This window comes from Chenopodium quinoa, unplaced genomic scaffold (genome assembly GCF_001683475.1).
Source record: "Chenopodium quinoa cultivar QQ74 unplaced genomic scaffold, ASM168347v1, whole genome shotgun sequence".
NCBI lineage: Eukaryota > Viridiplantae > Streptophyta > Magnoliopsida > Caryophyllales > Amaranthaceae > Chenopodium > Chenopodium quinoa.
Genome location: NW_018744501.1, coordinates 222,710 through 234,541, shown reverse-complemented (window position 1 = coordinate 234,541; position 11,832 = coordinate 222,710). Strand labels below are relative to the sequence as shown.

Sequence of the window (11,832 nt, the reverse complement as noted above, 5' to 3'; positions counted from 1 at the left end):
CACATTCGGATTCGACTCATATATGTTGTAGATCTGGTTTATGGTGGATGTATATCCTTACAAGAGTTTCAGTCACTTTCTATATACGATGAGGCTCGAATTTGAAAAGGTGTTTCAGTCACTTTCTACAACTAGCACTACTACAAATCCCTTAGTTTCTAGACGTTGTTTGCTCGACGCCAGGTAACAAGCGTTAGCATAAAATTTAGTTTCCGTGTTTTTTCGACACTTTTCTATGTCACAATTGGGTATTGACATAGAAAAGCGTCGTAAATTAACATGCCTTACTGCACGTGACTAAAATCCATCCCGGGACTTCAAAATTTTAGGGAAAAAATAAGCGGGCTTTTTCATCGGCACAATTCTACAGCGCATAAACTTTAGTTCTCATCAGCACTACTTTCCCACAGCTAAACCCTAACTTTTCTATGCTTACAATCGATCTCATCTGATCTCCTAAACCGCTTGAAATTGTTGAATTGTTGTTCCTCTCTTCAGTATTATCTTCAATTATCGGTAATCCCCCCGCTCTTGTCATCAATTTTCCGTAATCTCCTTGTTATAGGCATCAATTTCGTAGTTTTTGGTTGATATATCACTCAAATTAGGTTGCTTATGAGGCATCAATGTCAGAGTATTGTCCACTCTAAATTTTCCATTGAAGCGGCTTCAAGAGCTTTCTCTCCTCCATTGAAGCAGCTTCTGAGGTATAATGTTTTACTATTAAAATCTCCAAATATCAATTTCACAACTTAAGGGTTTAATTTCACTCTGACATTTACCTTTAAAGTCATTCTCAAACTCTCTCAATCGGTTTCCACCGCCACAGTACACCACTGACATTTGCGACGATTGACTGCGCTCAGGCCATGGTAAACGGTGATGTTAATCTGGCCACGGTGTAAGTTATTCTAATAAATTTGTTTTCGTCTGAATTATGTAATTAGGGTTCTAAATTTTAGTTCGTCTCTAACATTGCTGAAACCGAAAGATGTTTATATTTTTTAAAATGTTAAATTAGCTTGATGTGTAATCTCCTGTGGTCAAAGCAGTAGATCGAAGCAGAAGCAAATGCCTGGCCGCAGAGGTTTTTTCCTCGAATTTTTAGTTATTTTATTTGAATTGTTTTCTGTAATTTTGCTGATTTTTTAGTGTATATTGATTTTGAAATTTTAGTTGAATTTTTTAGGGTTTATGTTTTGGTAATCTAGTAGAAGTTTTCGGGATTATTTTTTTATGTTGAGTATATTTGGTGGTTTTGAAGCATTGTTGTTGCAATTAAGATTTTTCTGGGTTAGATTTTGTGTTTTCATTGATTTTTGTCACAAACTAGTAAATTATGCTTTATTGTTGTGTTGCCAGCTAGGGTTTTGCAGTGAAACTTTTCTATAGTATAGATTGAGGTTTAAACTGTTAATAGATAAAAAAAATATATTTTGGTGATTGGTTGCCATCAAAATTGTAGAAAGAACAAGCATGATGAAATTCTAGTATTTGGATTCAGTGTTGTTTATACACTATATGAATCGTTATCAAAGTCTTTTTTTGGCTGTCAAATTAGAACTAAAGAGAATTATTTTTATCTTTACGAGGACTTTTTCTCACATTTATGTTGTCTGTTGTGGTTTTGTATATACAAATCTGTAAATATTATCGAACAACTTTTTCCATTCTGTTTTGTATTGGTTAATCCATCTCTATTAGCAATGAAAAGTAGGAGCTGCTTTTGTTTCTTTGTTGTTTTGAATGGATGATTTTCTCATGCCTTTTCAGCACATTTGTTTCTATCTCTCATTTGTTTCATTCTTAGTTACACAGTAAAGAAAAAAGAAACTGCTGCTCATTTGCCTTTTTTTTTTTATGTAAAATTATTCGGTTTAACATGTAGATTGCAGCAATGGTGATTCTCAGCATCCCAAACTGGAACTTCCTGGTACTGATTACATGCCCCTGAACCGATAGGTATTTTATTTAATTTTTATAAAATGCAGTTTTCAAAACTCTATCAAAAGGCAAAGAGCTCTAGATATCTTCTAAGATCAAGATATTGTATATATCTTCTCCCAATGTTACCCATTATAGAGCTTTGAACTTATAGTCGAAGTTTTCAGGATAGTGCTAGAAAGGCCCTTAAGCCTTATGGGGAGGAAAATGGATCTGCAAAAGCTCAGTCATCACCAAAATAAATGCTGGTTATAATCTAATAGTTCCTAATACTGAGTATTGCTATATTGGGTGATTAGCAATAGTTTTATTATGTAATAATATGTATTGCAGTTGAACATTTCTATTATAGAATATGGATTATATTTTCTATAAACTATTGGTGTTACATTTAGTTTAACACTAAAATGGTTCTCCTGATTTGAAGGATGAGCTCTTGTGGGCAGCTGCTTGATTGTACCGAGCCACGAATAATGACTACTATTTGCAGTATGCATCTTACAATGCAGCCAATTTAGGTGGAACTGGTAATTCAGTCAAGATGTTCTCTTGGGATAACAAGTATGCTAGTGTACAGATCCTTCTAACAAAGGTAATTACATTGAAAAATTTTGATTTTATATTTTGAAGAAAAACTTAACCATGTCATAATTCTTTGGAGTTTTGCATATTAACGAAATTTCATGGGATCATCATCAGCCTGTTAGGTAATGTTCACTTGCTCATTATATGTAAGAACTGAAAATTAAATGCAGCACAAACTTGTATTTTATAGGTTTTGTTGGATGGAGATGGTCGAGCATATACTGACACTCTAAAGCAATACAAAGCCAAAGCAGATTTCTTTGTTTGCGCTTATTTGCAGAAAAACAATGGTGACAATGTTCCCATGACTCCAGGTCAATCTTCTGTATCTATTCTTATTTGTAATGTTTAAAGTTTTGGTGCATATGCATTGGTGTTTATATTTGTTGGTAACTGTCTATCTTACATACGTCCTAGCTTTTGTGCTGCCACTTGATGATGCTCATGACTTTTGTGTTGGTGTAAAAATACGTGTGTGTATTTGGTTTATGTATGGTAGTGTACGTGTGTCTTAGATTTTTCCATGTGTGGAAAAAGTGTGTTGTGGCAATGTGGCCTTCATTCTAGACTTCAGAGGCCTTTGTGCACTTGCTGCTCGAGTTGTATCTTATTTTTGTGCTTTCTCCATCATCATACTCTATTTTTTATGAAAAAATTTACTTTGCCATTTATTTCATCATTTTTCTTTAAAAATGCTTTGCAAGTACCAAACTCATCAAAAAAAATATACTTATACCATTGCATTCCTTCAGACAATTTTTTTACCCCTGTATTTCTTCTGACAATTAAATATTATATACTTATTGATTTTTTTTTTCTAAGGTTATGAATGCAACAAGAGAACAAAGGAAACCTATTGATGAAATTAGCCTACTATGCACCTTCATTTGTTTATAGTTAGTTAGATAGTAGTTAACTTATGTAGGCTTAAATCTAACTTTTTAATTTAGTTGGCAGTTGATTTATGTAATAATAATGATGATATTTTGGACATGACTAGGCTTTTTGGAACATCAATCAGTGATAGTATGTAGGTCAGGGATTGGATTTCAACTCTTTTTTGTTCGTTAATTTTGACAGAAACTTAAATAAACTAAACCAAACTAACATATCATAACATAAGCACATTCATTTCAAATATTTCAACATATTAAAATATAAATAGAATTGATTGTATATACTACACAGAAAACAATAATAAACTAACATATATCTAAATACATTTATCGACTAACATGTATAAAATAAACATATAATTTTTGGTTTTATATAGTCTCTAACCTGTAGATCTGCACTAATTATTGCCAAAGAACCAAGAAAATCTACAAATCCTACAAAAAAATTCAAATTAAACAATTAGGAATTAAGTATGTGCTGCCTATGTATATTAAAAAAACGAATAAATGCTATAAAGTTATAATGAAAAAAACCAAAAAAAAAAAAAATTTGAAACACAACCTACTGTCGGCGGTGGCTGGGCGTCGCTCTGGTTGCAGACCGGCGGCGGGCTGGTGTCGTGGTTGAGGGGGTGGTGGCTGTTATTAGGCATTCCAAAAAAAAAAGAAAAAATAAATAAAAACATCACCAAAAACCCCAAAACAGTAAATTTTATTTTTTTTAAAAAAAGGGGGCTAAACACTTACCACGGCGGCGCTTTGGGTGAATTCCGGTCAAGCCTTGGTGTTTGTGGTGAAATTCGGCGCCGCTAAAGTGATTTTCGACAAACCTTAGGTGGTGGTGGTGGTGGTTAGGGTTTCCGCAATTTTTTTAAAAAAAAAATTAAAATAAATCCGCAGACTAACCTACACCGGCAGCGACCAAGGGCGGCTGGTGGTGGAGCAGGAGGCGAGGTCTCCTTCTCCCTTTCTCCTTCTCTCTTTCTCTCTCTTCCTCTTTTTCCCTTTCTCTCTCTTATTCTTTGGTGCTGTTTTCTGTCGCAAAAAACGCAGAAAACTGAAACCTTTTTTTTTATTTTGTTGTACGCTTCCAACGGAATTAATTCCCTCGGAATTAACCTGTTCCGGCGGAATATTCCGTCGGAAAAGGTTAATTCCGAGGGAATTAAAATCCGTCAGAAGTATACCTACGGACTTTTCTGTCGGAAAGTCCCGGTTCCGACAGATTTTTCCTACAAAGCCAAATTCCGCCGGAAAGTTTAAAATTACCGAGGGGATTGCAGTCCGCCGGAATTTAACCTATTTCTAGTAGTGTTCTTTGTTTACGCTTATTTGCAGAAAAACAATGGTGACAATGTTCCCATGACTCCAGGTCAATCTTATGTATCTATTCTTATTTGTAATGTTTAAGGTTTTGGTGCATATGCATTGGTGTTTATATTTGTTGGTAATTGTCTATCTTACATACGTCCTAGCTTTTGTGCTGCCACTTGATGATGCTCATGACTTTTGTGTTGGTGTAAAAATATGTGTGTGTATTTGGTTTATGTATGGTAGTGTACGTGTGTCTTAGATTTTTCCATGTGTGGAAAAAGTGTGCAGTGGCAATGTGGCCTTCGTTCTAGACTTCACAGGCCTTTGCGCGCTTGTTGCCCAAGTTGTATCTTATTTTTGTGCTTTCTCCATCATCATACTCTATTTTTTATGAAAAAATTTACTTTGCCATTTATTTCATCATTTTTCTTTAAAAATTCTTTGCAAGTACCAAAACTCATCAAAAAAATATACTTATACCATTGCATTCCTTCAGACAATTTTTTTACCCCTGTATTTCTTCTGGCAATTAAATATTATATACTTATTGATTTTTTTTTCTAAGGTTATGAATGCAACAGGAGAACAAAAGGAAACCTACTGAAGAAATTAGCCTACTATCACTACATGAAAAGAGCAAATTGGCAACGGTTCAAACCCCCCCAAAGGCAACGGTTTTGAACCGTTGCGTATTTGAGTGTTGCCAAATCCCAAATAATTGGCAACGGTTCAAAACAGTTGCCAACTGCAATGGCGCCCTTTTAAAAAAAAAAATTGGCAACGGTTAACCGTTGCCATTGACCTGTATTTTTTTTTTGGCTGCAATAATAATATTTACATGTTAAATAATAATAATTATTAATATTATAATAGTAATAATAATAATTATTATGATAATAGTAACAATAATTAGTATTATTAATAACAAAACATAAATAATAATAACAATCACAAGAGATGATATTAATTAGAAAAATGTGTCATGTTACCTACAAACAATTTTAATTAGTTATAATAATGTATAGTACATAATTAGTAAGCTAAGGCTAGGATTGATGAAGTAGCTAGCTAGTAAACGATATTTACAAAGTAAATGTGATGTAGGTCGCCAACATCTCTCGAATTACATGGAGTTCCTCGCTCGTGTATGGCTGTCCCGTTTGCCCCTTGCAAAACTTAGAATACACAAAACGTGAGTTAGTAGAATGAAGTGAATTAATAATAATTGGGGTTAATTAGTAGGAATGACCCGAACAAAACTTGGAATAATACACAAAACTTAAGTGAACTCATACTTACTAATAATAATAACATGACATTATTACTTAGTTATATGTGACTAAGGAATGAAATTACAAGAAAATAGCAATATGAGGGTTTAGGTCGCATTTTCGATCAAAATAGCCTAAGTAAGGCCATTTTGGCTTCTAGGATGCCTATTTTCTATAATTTTTGTATATTGAAATCATAACTAGTTAAAACATGTCATTATCACTTAGTTATAGGTGACTAATGCTTGAGATTACAAGAAAAGAGCAAGTAAGTGGTTTTGGAACGCAATTTCAACCAAAATGGCTCAAGTAAGGCCATTTTGGCTACTAGGATGCCTATTTTCTATATTTCTTGTCTATTGAACTCATAACTAGTTAAAACATGTCATAATCACTTAGTTATAGGTGACTAATGCTTGAGATTACAAGAAAAGAGCAAGTAAGTGGTGTTGGAACGTAATTTCAACCAAAATGGCTCAAGTAAGGCCATTTTGGCTTCTAGGATGCCTATTTTCAATATTTCTTGTCTATTGAACTCATAATTAGTTAAGACATGTCATAATCACTTAGTTACAGGTGACTAATGCTTGAGATTACAAGAAAAGAGCAAGTAAGTGGTTTTGGAACGCAATTTCAACCAAAATGGCTCAAGTAAGGCCATTTTGGCTTTTAGGATGCCTATTTTCTATATTTCTTGTCTATTGAACTCATAACTAGTTATAACATTTCATAATCACTTAGTTATAGGTGAATAATGCTTGAGATTACAAAAAAAGAGCAAGTAAGTGGTTTTGGAACGCAATTTCAACCAAAATGGCTCAAGTAAGGCCATTTTGGCTTTTATGATGCCTATTTTGTATATTTCTTGTCTATTGAACTCATAACTAGTTAAAACATGTCATAATCACTTAGTTGTAGGTGACTAATGCTTGAGATTACAAGAAAAGAGCAAGTAAGTGGTTTTGGAACGCAATTTCAACCAAAATGGCTCAAGTAAGGCCATTTTGGATACTAGGATGCCTATTTTCTATATTTCTTGTCTATTTAACTCATAACTAGTTAAAACATGTCATAATCACTTAGTTATAGGTGACTAATGCTTGAGATTACAAGAAAGAGCAAGTAAGTGGTTTTGGAACGCAATTTCAACCAAAATAGCTCAAGTAAGGCCATTTTGGCTACTAGGATGCCTATTTTCTATATTTCTTGTCTATTGAACTCATAACTAGTTAAAACATGTCATAATCACTTAGTTATTGGTGACTAATGCTTGAGATTACAAGAAAAGAGCAAGTAAGTGGTGTTGGAACGTAATTTCAACCAAAATGGCTCAAGTAAGGCCATTTTGGCTTCTAGGATGCCTATTTTCAATATTTCTTGTCTATTGAACTCATAATTAGTTAAGACATGTCATAATCACTTAGTTATAGGTGACTAATGCTTGAGATTACAAGAAAAGAGCAAGTAAGTGGTTTTGGAACGCAATTTCAACCAAAATGGCTCAAGTAAGGCCATTTTGGCTTTTAGGATGCCTATTTTCTATATTTCTTGTCTATTGAACTCATAACTAGTTAAAACATGTCATAATCACTTAGTTATAGGTGACTAATGCTTGAGATTACAAGAAAAGAGCAAGTAAGTGGTTTTGGAACGCAATTTCAACCAAAATGGCTCAAGTAAGGCCATTTTGGCTTTTAGGATGCCTATTTTGTATATTTCTTGTCTATTGAACTCATAACTAGTTAAAACATGTCATAATCACTTAGTTATAGGTGACTAATGCTTGAGATTACAAGAAAAGAGCAAGTAAGTGGTTTTGGAACGCAATTTCAACCAAAATGGCTCAAGTAAGGCCATTTTGGCTACTAGGATGCCTATTTTCTATATTTCTTGTCTATTGAACTTATAACTAGTTAAAACATGTCATAATCACTTAGTTATAGGTGACTAATGCTTGAGATTACAAGAAAAGAGCAAGTAAGTGGTTTTGGAACGCAATTTCAACCAAAATGGCTCAAGTAAGGCCATTTTGGCTTTTAGGATGCCTATTTTCTATATTTCTTGTCTATTGAACTCATAACTAGTTAAAACATGTCATAATCACTTAGTTATAGGTGACTAATGCTTGAGATTACAAGAAAAGAGCAAGTAAGTGGTTTTGGAACGCAATTTCAACCAAAATGGCTCAAGTAAGGCCATTTTGGCTACTAGGATGCCTATTTTCTATATTTCTTGTCTATTGAACTCATAAATAGTTAAAAAATGTCATAATTACTTAGTTATAGGTGACTAATGCTTGAGATTACAAGAAAAGAGCAAGTAAGTGGTTTTGGAACGCAATTTCAACCAAAATGGCTCAAGTAAGGCCATTTTGGCTTTTAGGATGCCTATTTTCTATATTTCTTGTTTATTGAACTCATAACTAGTTAAAAAATATCATAATCACTTAGTTATAGGTGACTAATGCTTGAGATTACAAGAAAATAGCAAGTTAGTGATCTTGGAACGCAATTTCAACCAAAATGGCTCAAGTAGGGCCATTTTGGCTTTTAGGATGCCTATTTTGTATATTTCTTGTCTATTGAACTCATAACTAGTTAAAACATGTCATAATCACTTAGTTATAGGTGACTAATTCCTGAGATTACAAGAAAATAGCAAGTAAGTGGTTTTGGAACACAATTTCAACCAAAATGGCTCAAGTAAGGCCATTTTGGCTTTTAAGATGCCTATTTTATATATTTCTTGTCTATTGAACTCATAACTAGTTAAAACATTTCATAATAACTTAGTTATAGGTGACTAATGCTTGAGATTACAAGAAAATAGCAAGTAAGTGGTCTTGGAACGCAATTTCAACCAAAATGGCATACCTCTTCAAGCTGACGTGTGTCTGTACAATGACTCATCACTATGTCATACATTAATCTCATCACGGATAGGCCACAGTCAACGCCGTTTTCCTGTTGTGCGCACTAGCATGAGGAACAAAGAACATGAATCAAAATGCATAGCAAATAAGCAACATCTTAAGTATTGTAAGGTAAGAAAATCACAACATCATGGGTGAATTACCTTGGGTGCTTTCCATGTAGGACCTCGAGGAGATCGAGGATTTATCTTCTTCATGGTACTACAAAAAATCAAAGTAATAAGTTCAAATTTGACTAGTATAATCAATACATATGAGTTAAGATATGAAAATCAATAACAAGAATTGAAAAAACTAGATACTTACTTTTGCAGTATGGACCTCACAAGGCGCTTTCTTACTTGAGGTAACCAAGCAGAATCAAAGTAGAAGATTGTGTTACTGGAAACACAAATCACAAGTAGGGTCAATTGATAACTACACACGAGACAAACAAATCAATAGTTAGCCTACTACAACAAATAAACTAGGAAAACAAATGAACTTGACTAGCATAATCAGACGTACTCCTCATAATATGGGATGAATATAAACTTGTCTCCCGCACTCACTGATTTCCTGATACCCCGTTCAGCATAGTACAACACGTCAGCGGAGTTGCCTAAGATTCTAGCAGTGGACATCTGCTCAGGGCATAACCACCCAACTTGACAAGGAGATTCAAGCTCCCATATTTGCTCCTGGAGTGCTCTGCATGAATGATAACAAAATGTTAATCGAAAACCAAACGACAAACACCACTAAACTGAATAACATAAATTGAGTACCAGTTGAATTACCTCATGGATATTTGAATGAGGGAAATGTTAAGCATTGCACTACTTAGAAATTCCTTCACATCTTCTTTGAATAGCCATGCCGTTGCATCATCATCGTAGTGGAACATTTCCTTAGGAAGTTGAATTCAGATGGGGCTGTCATTAGGAAACACGCAAACACGGTTGTGCAAATAAGCTAACTCCTGAGATAGCGATTGAAGCACCGTGTCTTCAACTAATGGAGTAGCTTGCGTAGCTGAACCTCGTGAAGGGCTCTTCATCGACGCTTTTCCACTCACCGAGCCATGTTCACTCCTCTTCTTTGGCCCCTCCACCCTCTTCTTTGGAGTTTGGCTTTTCCTCGATGGCTAATAAGACAAATCACACAAATGGTTAGAAAAGATTTCCATCCAACTCTTGGGAAGAAAATCAGGTATAGATTAAAGCGTGAAATCTAAATCTTAATTACCTGGTTCATCAGCCGTATCCAAGCAGATGGCCATTGCACAAAACTACCTTTTGCTGTCCAGAGTGTAGTGAACTCATCCTCCTCCACGAGCACAGGTATTAAGATGTCCTCGAACCCGGGAACCACAGAATGGTTCCCGACAGAATAATGCTCAGGCAGAAGAGGTCGCAAATGGACCGTACCTTGTTCGGCCGGTTGTGCACTACCATTAGGCAACAACATTCAAAGGTCCATCATATGATTCGACCGGGTGAAGAAGTTCACAACGGGTCTTTTCCTGCACCAATTAGGAAGATACTTGTAAGAACCAATTATAGTAGAACCAAAAAACAAGTGAAACACAAAAACAAGTAAGGCAACACATCAATAGAAGAAAATCAAAAATAAAATTAAAACCAAAAAAAAAAAAAAAGAAAAAAAAACCCAAAACGTGTGCAAAAAAAAAAAACCGGGCGGGAAGGGCAGCAGCTGCACAGCTGCTGCAAGGCTGCACAACTGATGCAGTGCTGCACAGCTGCTGTAGTGCAGCTGCACCCTCCTCGATGGCTAAGAAGAAGGAGGAGGAGAAGGAGAAGGAGAAAGAGAAGGAGAAGGAGAAGAAAGAGAAGGAGAAGAATAAGAAGTAGGAGGAGAAGGAGAAGGAGAAGGAGAAGGAGAAAGAGAAGGAGGAGCAAACAACAACAACACATCACATCAACAAAGCAACACCAACAACACAACACAACAAACTTCACCATTTCACAGCCAACTTAACCATTTCACAACACAATCCAAAAACCAATATCATTATCCAAACAAGTAAAAAATCACTTGTAGAATAGGAAAGATGAGGTGTCGGAGTATCAAGCCCCCTTGAGTACGCATGTGAAGGAGTACCAATCTGCAATAGTGTATTGATAGTGAAACATTAATTAGAACCGTACCCACGTAACTCAACATATCAAAACTTATAGAGTTGAATTCTAATCATGTACCTCCTCGCGTGCATTTATCTCCTGTTCTCCTTCTCTTCGTGGGTGGCTACTTGAGTCGACCGGTGTTGTCGAGGAAAAGGGCATGGTCGGCAAATTCATTTGCTTCGCCCATGCATTGAACTCTTCGCGCATCTCATTGGGCACTTGTCCTTCAATTGATGCCACCGTGGCATCGAAGTTCTGTGGCGAGTTCACACTTGCTCGGGATCTTCCAGATTTGGTATATTCAGGACCCATTACCTTCTCCCATCCTAGCAAGCTCCCCCCAGCACCTAATACCCGTCCCGGATGGTAGGGCTTTCCCATAGCCAAGGTGAAGGGGTCCTTCTCTACCGTCGGGACGAGCTTGCCTTCAACAAGCTCTCCAGTGTACTCAAGCTGTAGCAAAAACAAAATGGCAACATGAAGTAAGTGTTTATATGAAGTGATATACATGCAAATGAATAATGTAGTTCACTAGTTCATAGTTTCTTACTAGCTTATCTGTCATTTCTTTGGTTTCCGGAGCCTTGATGGACCATTTTCCGATTTTCTTGTCCCGCGAATGCATAGAACAAAAGAAATCCCCAACATGACTCACCAAAGTACTGGTCGTGGAGCCAGATGGCGCTGTGGAGGACCCTAGAAGCGCAGTGGGGTATACTCCTTCACTCACCCACGTATCCCTCCATTCATCATACGTCATTGCT

General features: G+C 35.7%; 1 long non-coding RNA gene across 3 annotated transcripts; it reads left to right on the top strand.

Moving 5' to 3' along the window:
• Positions 1-247: 247 nt before the first annotated feature.
• On the top strand, positions 248-5,129 carry LOC110697787. 3 transcript variants are annotated; one of them, XR_002506570.1, is made up of 4 exons: positions 248-516; positions 609-1,087; positions 1,889-2,536; positions 2,720-5,129. It is a non-coding gene; the product is annotated as an uncharacterized LOC110697787 (long non-coding RNA). The 3 variants fall into 3 exon arrangements; XR_002506571.1 differs by lacking the exon at positions 248-516 and having other exon boundaries at positions 527-1,087; positions 1,889-1,962; positions 2,372-2,536; XR_002506569.1 differs by lacking the exon at positions 248-516 and having other exon boundaries at positions 527-1,087.
• The last annotated feature ends 6,703 nt before the right edge of the window (positions 5,130-11,832 follow it).